Source organism: Trachypithecus francoisi, unplaced genomic scaffold (genome assembly GCF_009764315.1).
Source record: "Trachypithecus francoisi isolate TF-2019V2 unplaced genomic scaffold, Tfra_2.0 Lachesis_group17, whole genome shotgun sequence".
NCBI classification, from domain to species: Eukaryota; Metazoa; Chordata; class Mammalia; order Primates; family Cercopithecidae; genus Trachypithecus; species Trachypithecus francoisi.
Genome location: NW_022681462.1, coordinates 35268408 through 35288961, shown reverse-complemented (window position 1 = coordinate 35288961; position 20554 = coordinate 35268408). Strand labels below are relative to the sequence as shown.

At 35.8% G+C, this 20554-nt stretch overlaps 1 non-coding gene across 1 annotated transcript; it reads right to left on the bottom strand.

The window, feature by feature from the left end:
* Positions 1–3396: 3396 nt before the first annotated feature.
* Positions 3397–3468, bottom strand: TRNAT-CGU. Its single transcript has one exon. It is a non-coding gene; the product is annotated as a tRNA-Thr (tRNA).
* Between the last annotated feature and the right edge of the window lie 17086 nt (positions 3469–20554).

Below are 20554 nucleotides of genomic sequence, written 5' to 3'. Positions count from 1 at the left end.
ATTGTTGATTTTTTGAGAGGTTTTTGTGCATTTTAGATAACAGTTCTTTATCAAATGTGACTTTTGCAAATTTTTTTTTAGTTTGTGGTTTATCTTCTCATTTCTATGACATTGTCTTTTAAAGAGTAGAATTTTCTAATTTTAACAAAGTCTAGCTTATCAATTATTTCTTTAATGGATCATACCTATGGTGTCATATCTAAAATGATATTTTTATACTCAAGGTTGTTATATCAAACCATACCCATAGAGTTTATAATATGTTATCTTCTAAAAGTTTTGTAGTTTTACATTTTACACTTAGATCTATGTTACATTTTGAATTGACTTTTGTGAAAGGCATGAGATGTGTGTCTAGATTCTTTTGTTGTTGTTGTGGTTGTTGCATGTAGATGTCCAGTTTTTCTAACTGTTCAAAAGACAGTCAACTTTGCTCTAGTATATTGCGTTTGCACCTTTGTCAAAGCTCAGTTAACTATATTTATTTGGATCTATTTCTGGGCTCTCTATTCTGTTACGTTCATCTGTCTACACTTTGCCAATGATACATTGTCTTAATTACTATAGCCTTACAGTAAGTCTTAAGTCAGGGGGTGTCAGAACTTTATTCTTATACATTGTGTTGGCTATTCAGGGTCTTTGTCTCTCCATGTAAACCTTAGAATTAGTTATCAGTATCCACAAAATTACTTTTGACTGGGGTTGCAGTGAATGTATAGATAAAGTTGGAATTGGCAGGTATTGGCTTGTATACATTAACCTTATATCCTGTAACCTTGCGATAAGTGCTTATTAGTTCCAGGAAGTTTTTGTTTATTGTTTTTATCCTTATTTTTATTTTCTTAGCCTGGCTAAAGGCTTATTGATTTTATTGATCTTTTCAAAGAATCAGCTTTTGGTTTCATTGATTTTTTTGTTATTGATTTCCTGTTTTCAATTTTATTGATTTCTCCTCTAATTTTTATTATGTCTTTTCTTTGGCTCATTTTGGGCTTAATTTGCTCTTTTTTTCCTAGTTTCCTAAGGTGGAAGATTAAATTATGCATCTTTCTTCTTTCCTAATATACACATTGAATGCTAACAATTTTTCTCTAAGCAGTCCTTTCATTAGATCCCATGTATTTTGATCAGTTAGAATATCATTTTCAAATTTAGTTTGAAATATTTTAAAATTTTTCTTGAGATCTCTTCTTTGACCCATATGTTATTTAGACATGTGTTGCTTAATCTCCAATTATTTGGGGATTTTTCAGCTATATTTATGTTATTTATTTCTAGTTTAAGTCTATTGAGGCCTGAGAGTACTTTTTGTATGATTTCTTTGTATGATTTATTTTCAGATTTTTAAGTATTTTATGATCCAGAATATTACCTATTTTGGTGAATGTTCCAGGTGAACTTAAGAAGAAAGTGTACTCTGCTGTTGTTGAATAAAGTAGTCTATAGAAGCTGATTATATCTAGTTGATTGACAGTGTTATTGAGTATTGTTCAACTATCTTTACTGATTTTCTGTCTGCTATATCAATCAATCCATTTCTGATAGAGAGGTATTGAAATTTTCAACTTTTTTTTTTTTTTTGAGACAGAGTCTCACTCTGTCGCCTAGGCTGGAGTGCAGTGGTGCCATCTCGGCTCACTGAAATCTAAGCTCTGTCTCCTGGGTTCATGCCATTCTCCTGCCTCAGCCTCCTGAGTAGCTGGGACTATAGGCGCTCGTCACCACGCCCGGCTAATGTTTTGTGTTTTTAGTAGAGACGGGTTTCACCGTGTTAGCAAGGATGGTCTCAATCTCCTGACCTTGTGATCCGCCTGCCTCCGCCTCCCAAAGTGCTGGGAGTACAGGTGTGAGCCACAGCGCCTGGCCGAAATCTTCAACTTATTAATATAACAGTGGATCCATCTATTTATCCTTATTCTATCAATTTTTAAAATTGACACAGAACAACTGTACATATTTGTGGGGAATGCAGTAATGTTGACATACATAGAATGTGTAGTGATAAGATCAGGATAATTAGCATATTCATCATCTCAAACATTTGCCATTTCTTTGTGTTGGGGAGATTCAATATCCTCCTTCTAACTATTTGAATCTATAGCAGTCCTATAGTCATCCTACAGTGCTATAGAACACTAAGAATCTATTCCTCTTTTTCAGCTGTCCTTTAATAAATGTTTCCTATCCGCCACTTCTCTAGTATCTACTAGAGTATTGAGTAGAGTATCTACCCTAGTATCTTCTGTTCTACTTTTTATTTCTATGAGCTCAACTTATCTTTAGCTTTCATATATAACTGAGAACATACAGTGTTAACTCTCTGATTTTGGCTTATTTTACTTAACATCATGTCATCCAGTTGCATTTATGTTGCTGTGAATGACAAAATCTTATTTTTCCTTATGGTTGAATAGTTTTCCATTGTGTATAGGTATCACCTTTTTCAGCTTTTATTTCAGATTCAAGGAGTACATATGTAGGTTTGTTGCATGTGTATATAGTGTTATGCTGAGGTTTGGCGTAGATTGACAACATCACCCTCGTAAGTGAGCATAGTATGCAATAGTTTTCAACCTATGCCTGCCTCTCTCTCTCCTTCCTCTGGTTGTCTCCAGGATCTATTGTTCTCATTTTTATGTCCATGTGTACCCAGTGTGTAGCTCTCACTTATAAGTCAGAACATGTGTATGCTCCTGTAACACATTTTATTAGTTTGTCTGTTGTTGGACACTTAGGTTGATTCCATATCTTAGCTATTGTGAATAATACTGCAATAAATATGGGATGCAGATGTCTCTTGGATATACTCATTTTCTTTCCTTTGAATAAATAACCAGTAGTGGAATTGCTGGATCATCTGGTAGTTCTACTTCTAGTTTTCTGTGGAACTTCCATACTGTTCTTCATAGTGACTATACTAGTTTACATTCCCACCAACAGTGTATAGAAGTTCCTTTTTCTCTTCATCCTTGCCAGTATTTGCTATTTCTTTTTTGTCTTTTTGATAATGGCCATCCTAACTGGGGTGAGATTATGCCTCATTATGGTTTTTATTTGCATTTCCCTGATGATTAGTGATGTTGAGCATTTTTTCATATATGTATTGGTCATTTGTATGTGTTCTTTTTTTTTTTTTTGGAGTGCAGTGGCCGGATCTCAGCTCACTGCAAGCTCGGCCTCCTGGGTTTAGGCCGTTCTCCTGCCTCAGCCTCCCGAGTAGCTGGGACTACAGGCGCCCGCCACGTCGCCCGGCTAGTTTTTTGTATTTTTTAGTAGAGACGGGGTTTCACGGTGTTAGCCAGGATGGTCTTGATCTCCTGACCTCGTGATCCGCCCGTCTCGGCCTCCCAAAGTGCTGGGATTACAGGCTTGAGCCACCGCGCCCGGCCAAAAAACTGGAGGTGCCAGGGATTGAACCAGGGACCTTGTACACACGAAGCACGCGCTCTACCACTGAGCTACACCCCCTGACCCGTGTATGTGTTCTTTTGAGAAATGTTTGTTCAGATCATTTGCCTATTTTAAAATTAGATTGTTTGCTTTTTGCTGTTGAGATGTCTGAGATACTTGTATAGTGTGGCTATTAATCCCTTGTCAAATGAGTAGTTTACAAATATTTTCTCCCATTCTGTAGGTTATCTCCACTTTGTTGACTGTTTTCCTATGCTGTATAGAAGCTTTTGAGTTTGATATAATCCCATTTGTTTATTTGTGCTCTTATTGCTTGTACTTTTGAGGTCTTATTCATAACATCTTTTCCCAGATCAATGTCTTGAAGCATTTTCCCTCTGTTTGCTTCTAGTAGGTTTATAGTTTTAGGTCTTACATTTAGGTCATTGATTCATTTTGAATTGATTTTTGTATATAGAGAGGGGTGGGGGTCTAGTTTCATTCTTCAGCATATAGATATCCAGTTTTCCCAGCACCATTTATCAAAGAGGTGTCCTTTCCCCAATCTGTATTCTTGGTGCCCTTGTCAAAAATCAGTTGGCTGTAGTTACATGGATTAATTTCTGGGTTCTCTATTCTGTTCCAGTAGTCTGTTTTTGTTTTTATGCCAGTACCATGCAGCTTTGGTTACCATAGCTTTGTAGTATATTTTGAAGTCTGGTATTTTGATGCTGTTAGCTTTGTTCTTTTTGCTCAGAATTGCTTTGGTTATTCAGTGTCTTTTAGAGGTTCCATACAAATTTTAGAGAATAGAATAAATTTCTGTGTGGATGTCATTGCTATTTTGATAAAGATTGCATTGAATCTGTGGATTGCTTTGGGTAGTAATCATTTTAACAATGTTAATTCTTCTGGTCCATGAACATTGGATGTTTTTTCATTTGTTTATATCCTCTTCAACTTCTTTTCTCATTGTTTTATCATTTTCCTTATAGAGGTCTTTCACCTCTGTTAAATTTGTTCCAAAGTGTTTTAATTTTTCATAGCTACTGTAAATGTGGTTGCCTTCTTGATTTATTTTTCAGCTAGTTCACGGTTTGTATAGAAATGCCAAGAATTTTGTATGCTGGTTTTGTTTTCTCCAACTTTACTGAATTCATTGATCAGTTCTAAGAATTTTTTTGTAGAGTCTTTAAGTTTTTCTACATATGAGATGATATTGTCTGCAGACAGACTTCCTCCTTTCCAATTTGTATGCCCTTTATTTTGTTCTCTTGCCTAATTTCTCCAGCTAAAACTTCTAGTACTGTGTTGAATAAGCGTGGTGAAAGTGGGCATCTTTATCTTGTTCCAGTTCTTACAGAAAAAGATTTCAGTTTTTCTGCAATCGGTATGATGTTAGCTGTGGTTTGTCATACATGGTTTTTACTATGTTGAGTATTTTCTCACCATACCTAATTTATTGAGAGTTTTTACCACTAAGTGATGTTGAATTTTATCAAATGCTTTTTCTGCATCTATTCAGATGATCATAAGGTTTTTGTCCTTCATACTATTGATGTGATGTATTATGTTTATTGATTTGCATATATTAAACTACCTTTCCATTCCTGGGATAAATCCTACCCGATCCTGGTGTATTATCTTTTTCAGTGTGTTCGCTCACATATTTTAATGCTCAACTGTTAGATGTTTACATGTTAATGATTACTATGTCTTCTTAAAGAATTGAAGAATTGTTTTCAGTTTGTAAAACCCTTTTTAGCCCCGATAACTTTCCTTACTCTGAAGTCATCTCTGTCTGAATTTAATATAACTATTCCTACTTTCTTTTCATTAGTGCAGCATGGTCTGTATTTCTCCATTCAGTTCTTTGTATTTATGTGTCTTTGTATTTAAAGATTTCTTGTAGACAACATATAAATGAGCCTTGTTTTTTGATCCACTGTAATAATATATGTTTTTTAATTTGTGCACTTAGACCATTGGGGCTCAAAATGATTACTGATATAGCTGAATTAATATCTGTTGCCCTTATTCTTTATTCCTCTTTATCTGCTTTTTTGTGGTTTTGATTAGACATTTTATATAATTTCATTTCTTCTCCTTTTAAAGCATATCAGTTTACTTTTCTTTTTATTTTTTTAGTGGTTGCCCTAGAGTATGCAGTATACATTTACAACTAAGCTAAGACCACTTTCAAATAAAATAGTACCAGTTCACTGGTAGTGTGAGTACTTCATAATAATATTTTTTCAAAATCTGTATTCCTCCCTCCCATTCCTTGTATCATTTCATGTCACTCATTTTACTTATAGATAAGTATACATACACTCACACACACACACACACATGCACACAAACATATATACCTCAGCACATATACTTAAATACATTGTTGCTATTATTATTTTGAACATACTGATATCTTATGTCTGTTAGATCAATTAAGAATAAAAAATATAAAAGTTGATTTAATCCTCACTAATTTATTTTTGATGCTTTTCCTTTCTTTATACAGGTCCCAGTTTCTGATCTTTATATCATTATTATTATTACTGTTTTTGAGAGAGAGTCTCACTCTGTTGCCCAGGTTGGAGTGTAGTGGTGCTCATTGCAACCTCCACCTCCAAGGTGCAAGCAATTCTCTTGCCTCAGCCTCCATAATAGCTGGGATTACAGGCACACACCACTATGCCTCGCTAATTTTTTTGTGCTTTTAGAAGAGACAGGGTTTCCCCATGTTGGCCAGGCTGGTCTTGAACTCTGATTTCAGGTGATCCACATGCCTTGGCCTCCCAAAGTGCTGGGATTACAAGTGTGAGCCACCATGCCTGGCCTCTGGTCTTTATTTTTTTCCATCTCTCCGAAAAACTTCTTGAATATTTTTTTGCCAGGCAGGTCTACTGGCAAGAAATTCTCTCAATTTTTAATTTTTGAAGGCAATTTCACAGGGTACAGAATTCTAAATTGGTGTTTTGGTTGCTTGTTTGGTTTTTTTCTTTCAACAGTTTAAATACTTCACTGGGCTCTCTTCTTGCTTGCATGGTTTCTAAGAAGTCAGATGTATTTATTATCTTTGCTCCTCTATAGGTAAGGTACTTTTTCTCCTCTGGATTCTTTAAGGATTTATTTTTTCATCTTTGATTTTCTATAGTTTAAATATGATATGCCAAGATATTTGTTTTTTGGTTGCTTGTAGTATTTACCCAACTTGGTGTTCTTTGAGTGTCCTAGATTTGTGGTTTGGTGTCTGACACTAATTTGGGGGCAGTTCTCAGTCATTATATTTTTAAATATTCCTTCTGTTTTTTTAATCTTTCTTCTCCTTTAGTCCCATGAAGCATATGTTACACCTTTTTTAGTTTTCCCACAGTTCCTTGATATTTTGTCCTTTTTTAGTCTTGCTTCTCTTTGCTTTTTAGTTTTATAAGTTTCTATTGTCATATCCTGAAGCTCGGAGATTCTGTCCTCAGCTGTGTTCAGTCTACTTATGAGCCCATTGAAGGCATTCTTCATTTCTGTTAAAGTGGTTTTGATTTCTAGCATTTCTTTTTTATTCTTTCCTAGAATTTTTATCTTTTTGCTTACATTATCTATCTGTTCTTGCTTGTTGTCTATTTATTTTTTCCACTAAAGACTGTAGCACATTAATCATCGTCTGTTAAAATTATTTTTTCGTATAATAATTCTAATATTCCTGCCATATCTGAATCTCATTTTGATGCTAGTTCAGTCTCTTCTCACTGTTTTTTTTTTTTGTTTGTTTTGTTTTTTTTTTTTGCCTTTCAGTATGCCTTGTAATTTTTTGTTGTAAGGCAAACATGGCATACTGGGTAAAAGGAATGGCAATACATAGGCCATTAGTGTGTGGGGGAAAGGAGGGTATTTTTAGTTCTATACATATTAGGTCTCTCTTATTAGGTCTCAGTCTTTTGTTTAGTCTGTGCCCCTGAACTGTGTACTGCACCAGTACTTCTCAGTTTTTCCCCACATCCCACCTAGGAGGGAGAGGATAGCTGGAGTGGACTGGAGTTACGTAGTTTCCTTTTTTTATGTGGAAGTCTAGAGAAAGCTAGAATTGGGTATTTCCTTTACCTCAGGTATATTAGGCTCTGGTAAAATAGATTCTGCTGATAGTAGGCCTTGTTAGAATAGAATTTTCTGGCATATTTCCAAATTATTTTTTAGAAAAGTTTTTTCTCCATCCCTTGACAGAAACATGAATGGATTGTTTTTCTGATATTTACTATTAGGACCTGGTAGATCTCCTAGAGGTGAAACACCCAAAAGTGTGGGTTCCCTCTTATGACTGAGTCCCCTGGAGTTTTTATTTCTTGGAATTGTCCACACTGAGCCTCCAGCAATTCTTCAATTATAGTTTAGGTTTTCTTACCCTGGCACTGGTTCCTGTAGAAGTTTCTGCTTGTGGGTTTCTGTTCTGGTCAATTGTGATATTTTGGTATCTGCCTTTCTTCAATTTTCGGAGTAGTATTTTGCCCTCTGACCTCATTTCTCTGATTAATTTGAAAGAGTTGTTGATTTTTCAGTTTGTTCATCATTGTATTTGTTTTGTAGGACTAAATAACAACTTCCAAGCTTCCTGTATGCCAGACCAGAAACCAGAAGTCTCTGTTGGAGTTTTTCAAAGTTCCCTGTGAACATCTCATTCTCTAGATTTTCTTTTAAGTTTTTGGTTATAGTGTTGTTTTCCCCAACTCCTATCCACACTTTAGGCATATGCAGTGTTCAGAATTGCCAAACATTTCTAGAGAAAAGCCTCTGTACACTAGGAAAGCTTTGAACTTGTTCTAATAAAGATATCTCTGTCAATGAAGTCTTCCAGGGAATTGTCAGACATGTCAGGTAATTACAATTCCCTAGATATGGTGTTTTGAAGAAGCCCAACACCTCTCTTCCCTGACCAGTGTCTGTCAGGGTGCTCATTTTTACTGTAATTGTAGATACTTGTTTTCAAAGACACAGTAGAGGCAAGTATGGAAATAGGACTGTGTAAAATGCCACAAAAGTTCCCATCCTAACTGAGATTAAATCTTTTTTCTTGATGAAGCTCACTATTCTTACTGAGAATCAACCCTTTTTGTTTGGGCAAATGCTCTCCAGATTGCTACAAATCATTAGTTGATTTTCAGCATTCCAAAAAAGTTGATTCTGACAATTTTACTAAAGTTCTTGTTTCTTTTATGGGGTGGATGACTTTTGAATGTCCTTACTCTATCACTTTGGTGGTGTTGCCTATGGTATCTTTGAGAGTATCTTTGCATAGCCTTTTTAGTGATTTTTCTGTGCATTTTATTACATATATATGGTTTATCACAGTCCATTAGCATCGTTACATTACCAGTTTGAGAGAAGTATAGAAACCCTACCTACTTTTATATTTATTTATCTTCCCCTGCTTATAAGGCAATTGTCTGAAATATTTTCTATACATATATTTAGAACCATATCAAATTGTTTTATGTTTTGCTTCATCCATCAAACATACTTTTAATAACTCAAGAGGAGAATTTACATTTGCACTTACCCATATTTTTGCTTACTATATTATTTCTTCATGATGTTCCAATGTTCCCTCTTTTATCTTTTTTGTTTGTTTGTTTGTTTTACAGAATTTTGTTTAGTTGCTCTCTTAGGGTTGGTTTGTAGATGATAAATTCTCTTCTCAATTTCATCTGAGAATGTCTTAATTTTCCCTCTATTCCTGAAGGATATTTCTACTGACTATAGGTTTCTGGGTTGACTTTTCAGGGTTTTTTTGTTTGTTCATTTGTTTTCTTTTTCCAGCATCTGGAAAATATTAGGATATTTACTATTAGCCTCCATGATTTCTGGTGAGAAATCTACTGTCACTCAAGTTGCTTTCCCCATATAGGTAAAATGCTGTTTTTCTGGCTGCTTTCAAGATATTTTATCTACCTTTAGTTTTTAGAAGTTTCATTTGCTATGTTTTGGCATGGATTTCTTTAGGGTTATCCTGTTTTGGATTCATTCAGATTTATTGATTTGTAGATTTATGTCTCCTTCCAAAGTTAAAAGGTTTTCTTCTACTTTTTCATTGAGTAGTTTTCCTGTCACACCCTTTTCCTCCTCTCTTTCAGGGGCTCTCTGATGGGAATATTAGATCTTTTGTTAGAGTCCCACATACCTTTAGGTCTCTGTGACTTTTTTTCCAGTTTACATGGATCATTTGTAAAGTTTCATCTTTAAATTCACTTATTCTTCACACTTTCTCCTTTATTTTGTTGTTAGGCTTATCTAAGTTTTTCGTTTTGTTTATTGTTTCAGTTCTAAATCTTCTACTAGGTTCATCTTTATAGTTTCTATTTCTTTATTGATATTCTGTAATTTTTCAGTGGGGTTTTCTTTTTCTTTATTTTTTTTACCTGAGTGTTTGTAATTACTCATTAAAGCATTCTTTTGATGACTGCTTTTAAATTTTTGCTAGATAATTTTAACATCCCTGTCATCTTGGTATTGTAATCTGTTGTTTGTGTCTTTTCATTTTGTTTGAGATATTTTTGGTTCTGGTATAAAAAATCATTTTTATTAGTCAGGAAACAACAGATGCTGGAGAGGATGTGTAGAAATAATGCTTTTGCACTGTTGGTGGGAGTGTAAATTAGTTCAACCATTGTGGAAGATAGTGTGATGATTCCTCGAGGATCTAGAACTAGAAATACCATTTAACCCAGCAATCCCATTACTGGGTATATACCTAAAGGATTATAAATCATTTTGCTATGAAGATACATGCATACATATGTTTATTGCAGCACTATTCAGAATAGCAAAGACTTGGAACCAACCCAAATGCCCATCAATGATAGACTGGATAAAGGAAATGTGGCACATATGCCCCATGGAGTACTATGCAGCTATGAAAAAGAATGAGTTCATGTACTTGCAGGGACATTGGTGTAGCTGGAAATCATCATTCTCAGCAAACTAACACAGGAACAGAAAACCAAACACTGCATGTTCTCACTCAGAAATGGGAGTTGATCACTGAGAACATACGGGCACAGGGAGGGGAACATCACACACTGGGGCCTGTTGGGTGATGGGGGGCAAGGGGAGGGGTAGTGTTAGGAGAAACACCTAATGTAGATGACGGGTTGATGGATGCAGCAAACCACCATGCCACATATATACCTATGTAACAAACCTGCACATTCTGCACACATGTATCCCAGAACTTAAGTATAATTTAAAAAATCATTTTTATTGAAACCTGGAGTTTTTGTGCCATTACTCTAGATTTTAGTAATACCTACTGTTTTAGCTCTATTTCTCTGACAACACTCCAGCAGTAGAAACTTAGGTCCTTCATGATTACTGTCAGGTGGTTGTCAGTAAGGACTGAGGTTCCTTAGTGTTTGTTGACAACTGAATAGTCTTTTTCCTACCACTGAGTAGGGGTAGCAATTCTAACATTTCACGTGGTCTCTACTGAAAATGCAGTGGAGGTTACCTTATTACCACTGGCTAATTATAAAAGTCTTGTTGCTTCACTAGGCCTTTTGACTCCACCTAAGTGGGGGAGGGGTATCTCATTATTGCCAACTGGGGATGCAAGCATAGGTTTCCTTCTTGATCTCTGCTGTGGGTCAGTACCAGTGATTGTTGAATTTGAATTCCAAAAATATTTACTACAATAAAACTGACTTTAAATTTAAAAAGTTGAATTATCTATATGAGAGGAGACATCTGAATTCAGGAATAGAATCTAGTGGAAAATAAAAGAAAAATATACCTTATGATTTTGCTCTTTGCATTTCCTATGAATCCTTAGTTAACATGCTTATTTTGGATTCTTCTATTTTTCTCCATCATTGTTTTATCTTGGTGGTTCTGCATTTAGGACAAAGCAATATATTCTGAGAGGGGAAGCTGTAGCAGCTTCACAGAAGCATTTTGATCCCACTGAGATAAAATTATTTTGCAGTGTTGTGTCTGTACGTTGTTCTCTCTCTGCATTCCTATTCTTTAAGATATGGATATATCTCTGTGAAAAATTCTCTTGTACCAGTTTCCTCAGGCCAGAAATCCCTGTTGCATAAATCTCATGGTATATTGTTTGTAAAGAAAAAAAGTTATTTTTATGAGGAAGTTCAGATCTTGACCACATATTGCCAACATGGCCAACTTTTTATTCTAAAGTTATCAACCTACTTTATTCCTCTTCTGATTAATGTCAATTAAGTACATAAATTAATACTGTTTATAAAAGTTACTTGTTTGGACCATGAGTGGAGAAAGTTTCTTACCAAATTTTCCTCTTATCTCATGTACAGTTCTCACAGTGGGCAGAATCCAATTCAGGAGGAAGCAAAATAGATTAGACTTTAAGATGCTTCAGTGTTTTAAAGAAAGTGTCAGAAAGTATTGATGTTCAGATTCTACGACAAGGAAATATCAAGCTAGAAAACAGACCCAAGCATGAAGGATTTTTCAAGGCTACAAAAGCACACACTCATATGTAGTTATTTTCTGCACAACATAAAGCAAGCAGTAATTCTTATTTCTTCAAATAAATTGTATGAAAAACTACAAACCCCAAACTGCTCTGTTCTCACCTCTTTTACTATTTCTTTAGCTTCTTATGCTACACTGACACTCAAGGATTAAGGACGCAAGAGACCACTTTCGTCTTGGGATGTGCAGTGGAACTGATGGGAGAAAGAGGGTAGAGTCAGACCCTGGCCCTTTCAAAGCAGAAGCATCTCTATCTTGCTTTATATCTGGGTGAGAATCATATTTCTAAGGAAGGTTTAATCAGTGCTGATGAATTGAAAATCATTGCTTTTGTGTGTGTATGTGACTCAGTTGTTCTGTTTCAGAAGTCAAACCTTGTGACAGAGATCAAAATCAATATTTTCTAATATGACTCTGGTAATACAGTTAATAGAAATACCAGAATCTCTTTATTGTTTTCTGTTTAATATTTAATTCACCAGTTATATTGTGTAATCATTTGCTTACCTGCCAATTGCCTGTCTGTCTGCCCTCCTTGTGAGCATAGGATTTGATTGCTTTGTTCACTGCTGGCTTGTTAGTGCCTGACACATGGTAGGTACTAAGGATATATTTTTTTTTAGAAAAAAAAGGAAGGAAAGGCACCATGAATTGGAGAAGACTAATGTGATTATTGGGCTCTTTATGTTCTTGACTCTAGGGTCTTAATACATAAGTATTTAAAAATGGGGATGAATGGTTTAGGAAGAGAAGGTGGGTAGTTTATTTCTGAACACACTGGGCTTTAGATGCCCAAAAGACATCACCATGGAGATGTCAACTGGAAATTTACATTGGAAATCTGAAGCTGAAGGAGTAGTTTGTGCTGAAAGAGAGATTGAGGATTCGATAGCATGTATAAGATGTAGTATTTGGTGCATGAAAAGTACTTGGCAGCTTTTGTTACGTGAGATGAGATGACCAGTGAGCTGAAGGCTTAACCACTGAGCACACTAATGTGGAACTAGAGAAAATATTTTTACATTTTTACAGAATTATAACCCCAGCAAAAAAGCTAAGTAAAACAAATATTGGTAATTAAAGGGCGATTGGATGGAGACCCAGAAATAGTAAAAGCTTTCTCTCCAGAAGCTATGTCTCTATTTCAGAGGGAGATAAAATCTCTGGGGCCATCTGTTTATAACTTAAAAGACTGTAAAATATTAGAGAGCAAAGATTTATCTATCTCTTTCGAGGGAAGAATAGCAACTATATAGCAGTTCCTATATAATCTCCCAGATTCATACCTTCAGGATTACTCTCTTGTAGTGCCAAAGAACAAAAATCATTTGCACATGCAGGGTAATATCTGGGTCTCATCTCATCACTCTGAAGGAAGATAATGGGGCATAGGAAATCAACACAGTTGTTGCTGTCAAGTAATGATATGATTCCAATCCCAAAATCTCATGTTTGATTAATCAATATAATATAGATGTTAAAAACATGTTGACGAATACCCATAGGCCAAGGACAGAAAAAGAATTCATAAAGATAATTGAGAAATGGAAGAAAGTGATATCTTAGAACACAACTGAGTTTTCAAACACTTGAAGAGATCCAAGGTATAAGATAGATTTGACTTACTCTAGACTGTAGAGGGCTGCATAAGGCTCAATTGTTGCCCATTATTGACAGGCAAGTTTGGGTACAAAAAGTCAAAACAATTTTATCAAAGTTTTCAGTAATAGACGATGGTTGCATAGAATCAAAGAAGTGATAGGGTATTTTAATGAAAAGAATACTGGACCAAGAATAGAACAATTTGGGGGACTTTTCTATTATGCATAGCCATGCATAATAGTTTTAGGTAACTATTAGCATATTTGAATCTGTTTTTCATTCTTGATTTGTTTATTAAACAGGACTATCCTGATGATTAAATGATGTAAACAAAATTGATATACATCAATTTGTAAATTTTTAAGTGCCAAAGGCATCTAAGATAAATTTTCCTGAACTAAAGTGTTAACACAGAGATGAAGTGGCCAACTCTCAAGCCATCTTGGATATCTGACATTCTGCTAATGACGATCCCAACTATCTGAGAGTAACCTCATAAGGAAACTTAGGTTGGAAACCATGAACAACTGAGACTAGTCAGTCCACAGAATCATGAGGGATAATTGTATCCAGTTTTAAATTGGCGGCGGTGCTATATAGATAGATAGTGTACCTCAATGTATTTCCTATGTGAACTGGGACTACTCAAGAAACTGAACTACCTGGGATTTCTAAGCTTAATCATACTGATATATGTTGCTAAAAGTGTATTCTTTGTGTTTATCACACAGTTAATTGTATCTTTTAAAATTTTCTGTGCTAGAGTGCTCATTTTCTCCAAGCCTTCAACTCAGTTCTCTGTGTGACAATTTCACTGTGATCCCAGTTACCCCAGAGGACATAACTCAGTGTTCCTTTCCAGAGCCAGTTATGTCACCAGGGAAGTGCTGCAAATATATTGCTTAGGGATAACACATGGGTTCTCCTTATAGTGTTTTCTTTGTTGAAGAAAGTAGAATTACATAGAGAAAAATACATATATCTTCCCATCCTTTGAGAGGTCCCATAAGCACCTAAGAATTACATGAGAATATGGTCTTGTTTTTTGAGAAAATGGTCTATTTTGGGCATACTTTTCCTTAAGATTGAATGCTGATGTTATTTCACCATAGGACACAGCCACTTCTCAGCAAGGAGGCAATATGTGATAATGATGGCTTGTATTTTAAAACTATTTTAACTTGTCAAAATGCTTTCATATATGCTTATAAAATTACAGAATATTAAAGTGAGGAAGGATGTCAGGCAATGACAAATCTAATCCTTTCATTTTTCCAAATAAGAATAATGGAGGCTAGCAGGTAAAGTCATTTTCTCATGAACATTTTGCTAGTTGGTGGCAGAATCCAGATTCTTTAGTCTCTATCTATGATTATGATCCCATCTCTGCCTTGAAAGACCGGTCTGTGGTAAATGTGCAGGACTTGTTTGGCTAGTTTTATAATGAATGGGTGAAGGCATAATATCATTTCTTTGAGTCATTAAATTGAGGTCAAAAAGGCAATTTAAAACAGAACCCCAAACACTGTTAAAGCTCTTCATCATGCCAGCAATTCCACTCCTAGGCATACACTCAAAAGACATGAAAACATACATACACACAAATGTTTTTACAGGAATGTTTACAGCAGCGTTATTCATGATAGCCAAAGAGCAGAAACAACTCCAACACCCACCAACTGATGAGTAGATAAACAAAATACAATTTACACACAACAAAATATTATTCAGCAATAAAAAGGAATGAAGTACCGATGCATTCTACAACATGGATGATCCTTAAAAATGTTAAGTATAAGAAGTCAGACACAAAAGGTCACAGATGGTATGATTCAACTTATATTGAATATCCAGAATAGGCTAATCTGTAGAGTCAGAAAGTAGAGTAGCAGTTGCCTAGGGCTGCAAGAGATGGGAGAATGACGATGACTATGAAAGAGTACAGGTTTTTTTTTGATGAAGATGAAGATATTCTAAAATTGATTATGGTGATAATTGCACAACTGTGTGAATTATGCTTGTTGAATGAGTCAATTTTTAAGCATTTGAATTTCATCTTAATAAAGCTGTTAGCAAAAAAAAAAAAAAGAAAGAAAAAGAAGACTGTATTTCATTATGATCTCAGAGGCTAAAATGTGATTTAAAAGTGGCACGTTGTATAGTAATTTGATCATTGCATGCATTAAAACATCACTCTGTACCCCATAAATATGTATGCTTATTATGTGTTAATTAAAAACAAAACAAGACAAAAAAGGGCAGAGGTTCCAAATAGGATTACATTCCAGAACACTGAATTATACCAGCTGAGCAGCTCCATTAATAACAGAATCAAATAAGTTAATAGTTGTGAATTATTGGTAGTATGGGTTAGCTTTGCCTAGAGCAGTATTTTCTAAAACTTGGTAAACATTTTCCTGAAGATACAGATGATAATTTAAGGGGTAACTCAGATTTTCATTAATATAAAATTAATTAATTGATGCTGATTCTATTTGTGCTGGTGATATAAAGTGTGCTCTTAAGACATAATAATTTGAGTTAAAAAAAGAAATAATATACAAATATTGGTGTAGTTGGTATGTGTAGGTGTTAAAAAAAATAAGAAAAAAAAACATGAAGAAGGTTTATAGACAATTGACTTCTGAGAAACTCTGGTCCAAAGAAAACTTCTTCTCTTGGGGCTCAGATTATTCCCTAAGCTTCTCCAGTGATAGTGAGTTATTGGTTACCAAAGGGGGGAACTCTGTGTGTATAGATAGATGGCTCAAAATCACCTGATCTCAAACTTGGTAGCACATGGCTTCAGATGCAAATCAAAGGTTTCTCACTCTTATGTGAAAGACCACAACTAGTATTTGGTGAAATGATGTAGTGAAAATAATAAAGGCTCTTCAGCTCTAGAAATTTGGATTTACATATTGGCCTGTGGCTTGTAAAACTTTGGGAACATCACAATATCTCTGAGATTGTGTCTTTTTTGTAAAAGAGAAATAGCAGGACTTATTTTAATAAGGGAATTGTGAGGATTAATTAAAACAACGTAAGTAGCATAGAGTATATTACCTGATCTAGAGAAGGTGATTAAAAGCTGGCTTCTTTTCTTCTATTTGAGGTTGTACAATCACATCTCATGGAGCAGAGGAGAAAGTTAATTGGCTGTGCCAGTCTGTCAAGAAGATGAATGTTAAAGCTCTTGTGGGATTGAAGGGTGAGGCCCTCAGGTCTTTCCAAGTCAATTGCTGTTACTGGTCAGTCACACTCCAGGGCCAATTAGCACATTCCTTGTACAAAATTCACTTCTTTTTAAAAGGCTTCCTTGTCTCATTCTGCCATTCTGATTACTATTTTGGACCCCTTGGTCCTTATGCAGAATTGTTGGGTTTCATTGTGTTTAGTGACAACATCTTCTTTCCAGAAAAATGGAAATATTACAGAAATTCCTCTGTGATTCCAGATACCTCCTACTAGAGGGAACTGATCCTTAGGAGCCTGGCAGTTAAGTATATACATAGATGGAGCAGAAATGACTTCCCTTGGAGTCCCATTGGCCCATTCACATGAAATACAGGAATGTATCTTTACTTAGTATGCAATGTGAGCTGGTAAACAGAGCATAGGCTCTGAATTTTGTATACACTTGCGTGTACCTTCTGACACCAAGTTTTATTGGTTTTAGGACCTCTATAGTTATCTGTCTCACTTGGTCTGAGAATTCTCTGATGAATAAAGAAGACAAAGAAATAAATGGAGAGAAGAAGGAAGGAAGGAAAGAAAGAAGGAAGGGAAAAAGGAAGAAGGTGGAAGAAAGAGAAAAAAAGGATGTAAGGAAAGGAGGAAGAAAGGATGGAAGAAAGGATATTAATGCTGTTTTAATCAGAATGTTGTGAGAATAAATAAAAATGAGGTTATATGAGAGATAATTAGGCACTTAGTAAACGTGTTCCTCTCTCTTCCTTCTTTCCTTCTTTTTTTGACTAGATTATGAGTTTGAAAGCATTTGTTAAATAGAGTCTCTATAGATGTAATGAGGGGAGATTATAAAGCCATCAGGGAATAGGTATCCTGAAGGATATCTACAACTCAGATAAGACAAAAACGTATTTAACATAAATTGGATTGTGGAGCAATGGTCAGGAACTGCACATAAAAGCTAATAAAAATCCTTATAAATATCACTAGGAAGCCTCTTCTGAGAGAGTCTCCTTTCTCCTATATCATCTCATTACAATGACATTTCAGTCAATACATTTTTGACTTGATAAATAACTCCTTTTGTCCTCAGGCAGTGAATACTATTTCACTAACAAACTTGTCATAGTTGGAGAAACACTAAGATGGGGGCTATATTATTATTGTCATTTTATAGATGAGAGAATTCAGGCTTACTGTGGTGAAGTAACATGTCCAAAGTCATATAACTAGGGAGGGGTCACTGGGACTCTGTTCTGTCCAACCCTAGAGACTTTACTCCTTGTCACCATGTGTTACAGCCTCACCAGATCTTGGAAAACATGAGGGGAGGAGGTTGTTTGGCAGGGAGCATGTGTGAAGGATATTCTTCCAGCTTCAGGAAATTACAAGGAAAATACCTTAACATGTTCTGAAAAGACAGACATGTCACTGACTTCAGATTTAAAATAGAAAAGAGCAATGCACAAAGCCTGGGTATTTAATTCTGAATGAAATCATCTTTTTTTTTTTTTTTTTTCCTTTGCATGTTAGCAGAAAATAAATGACTGTGCCATCAGGTTTTATATATTTTTTTCTATTATTAAAATCGCTCAAATCACAGCAGTTTGGGTTAGTGTTTATGCACATGTGCACATGATGACCCTTGCTTTCCATTTGCAAGTGGGAAAGGCCATCATGATGCAAGGTGAGGAAAATGCTAATAGACTTTGTCTTCTGAACATTGAAGGGGATGATCTCAGTTTCTGGGAAGTCATACATTAATTATTAGTGTGATTTTTAGGGTAATGTAGAAAATGCATAATATCGACTGCTTTTTAAGTGATTGTGAGATGGATACTTCAAAAACTGTTGTGATGAAACTGCTTATAGGGAAGGGTGGTGTGTGAGGACTTTGTGGTGAGTGTTGGAAGGCATATGGGTTTTTTCCTTAAAATGAAGGCTGATTGTTCAGGGAAATATGATGCACTGGTTACGGGCTATCTCTGGGACACCTCTTTCCTCTCCTTTTTGTGACCTTCTTGTACTTCCCCAAATCTTATAACATTATGCAGCTGCTCAGAGTGACTTATTCCTTTGATTTTAATCCACATATCAAACCCTACCCTCCAACTCCAATTCCCAGAGCCAGAGAGGTTCAATTTTGTAGGATCAACAGCTGTAAAAAACAAAACAAAACAAAAAAACAAAAATCATCTATTTGTCTAATCTCAGGTGGATCAAGCCTATCTCATGCCTCGTAAATTAAAGCAGGAACCAGGAAATAATAACCAGCTGCAGCAGCATCAGCACTCCCTAGGAATTTCTTAAAAATGCAAAATTTGGGGCTCTACCTCTGACTGGTTAAGTCAGAATGTGCATTTGAACAAAATTCCCAGGTGACTGAGGTTGAAGAAACTATTTATTTTGAGACGCACTGCCTTCTATGTGAGAGAAAAATCAGGTCAGACTTCCCCAAGTATGATGTCTCAACACAGTATACCATTTCCATGTGATCTTAACCTACAGTCGGAGGGTGATTTGCTCAAGTTGTTTTGGAAAACTGAATTATATGATGCTAAATTAAGTCAGCAATAATAATGAAGACAATACTGATGAATATACATTGCTATTACTACTACTACTCGCTGCTATGTTTGAATACTTGTATCAACGCCCACCTGAAAATTTTTCTCATTTATTTCTTTACCATAATTCAATGAGGAAAATAAAATAAGTGTCCTCATTTCATGTGGAGAAATGAAGCTCCAAGGAACAAAATGCATGGCTAAAAGCCACTCGGCTGGTCAAGTAGAGCTTAGTTTGAAACACAGCTGGGTATCCTTTCAGAAACTAAAACAGTCTTCTGGTCCCCCCAGAGGTTCTAAGAATTTTTAGAATTCTGACCACTTTATAAATCTTCAAATTAAAGATGCAATAGCTAAGGTTTCCCAAATGAATCTGACGTAGAACCCATCTTGAAGGGATAGAATAGCTGTCTAGAATGGATTCCACAAAACATCTGGGAGTCATTTCTTTTTGTCATAGCCTCATAGATGGTGCTGGGCATAGGTAACATGGTGAAACAGGGGCACTGTATGTGTAACTTTGGGGCACCAAAAGGCATGAAATTCCTTGATAGACTTGTGAAAAGTATGGCTTTCACTATGAAAATAATTTATGACCAGGTGCAGTGGCTCATGCCTGTCGCTCGAGCACTTTGGAAGGCCGAGGCAGGTAAATTGCATGAGACTAGGAGTTTGAGACCAGCCTGAACAACATGGCAAAAACCCATCTCTACTAAATATGCAAAAATTAACCGGGTGTGGTGGCACATGCCTGTAGATCCAGCTACTCGGGAGGCTGAGGCTGGAGAATCACTTAAGCCTGGGAGGTGGAGGTTGCAGTGAACCATGATCACATCACTGCATTCTAGCCTGGGCAATAGAGTAAGACCCTGTCTCAAAAATAAATAAAATAAAACAATTCATTTTTGTAAACACCTAAAATATTTTATTTTGCTCAAACCTTGCTTTTCAACTCTTTGTTAGGTGTCTCATAAGCAGAGTACCCTCAATTATCTTTCAGAACGTAACGATGAGCCAAAATAAGTGTTTTTCAAGCTCAGTTTTGCCTCAGTTTAAAACTTGGTATGAGTTTCCTTCCTGCCCTGGGCTGGATATTCTTTGTTTGCTCTTCCTTGATTTCCTTCTCCTTTCTGGTCTGGGGCCCGTCATCAGCCTCTATCAATTGCATTAATAGGCCTCTCTTGCCCACTGGCTTATGGTTAGATTTGACCAACAGGCAATGGGAGATGAGAGTGGAGATGGATAGAGAGGCCAGGTTATTTATTCACTTTGCTCCCTCGTTGATGGGCTACAGATTCAACAGA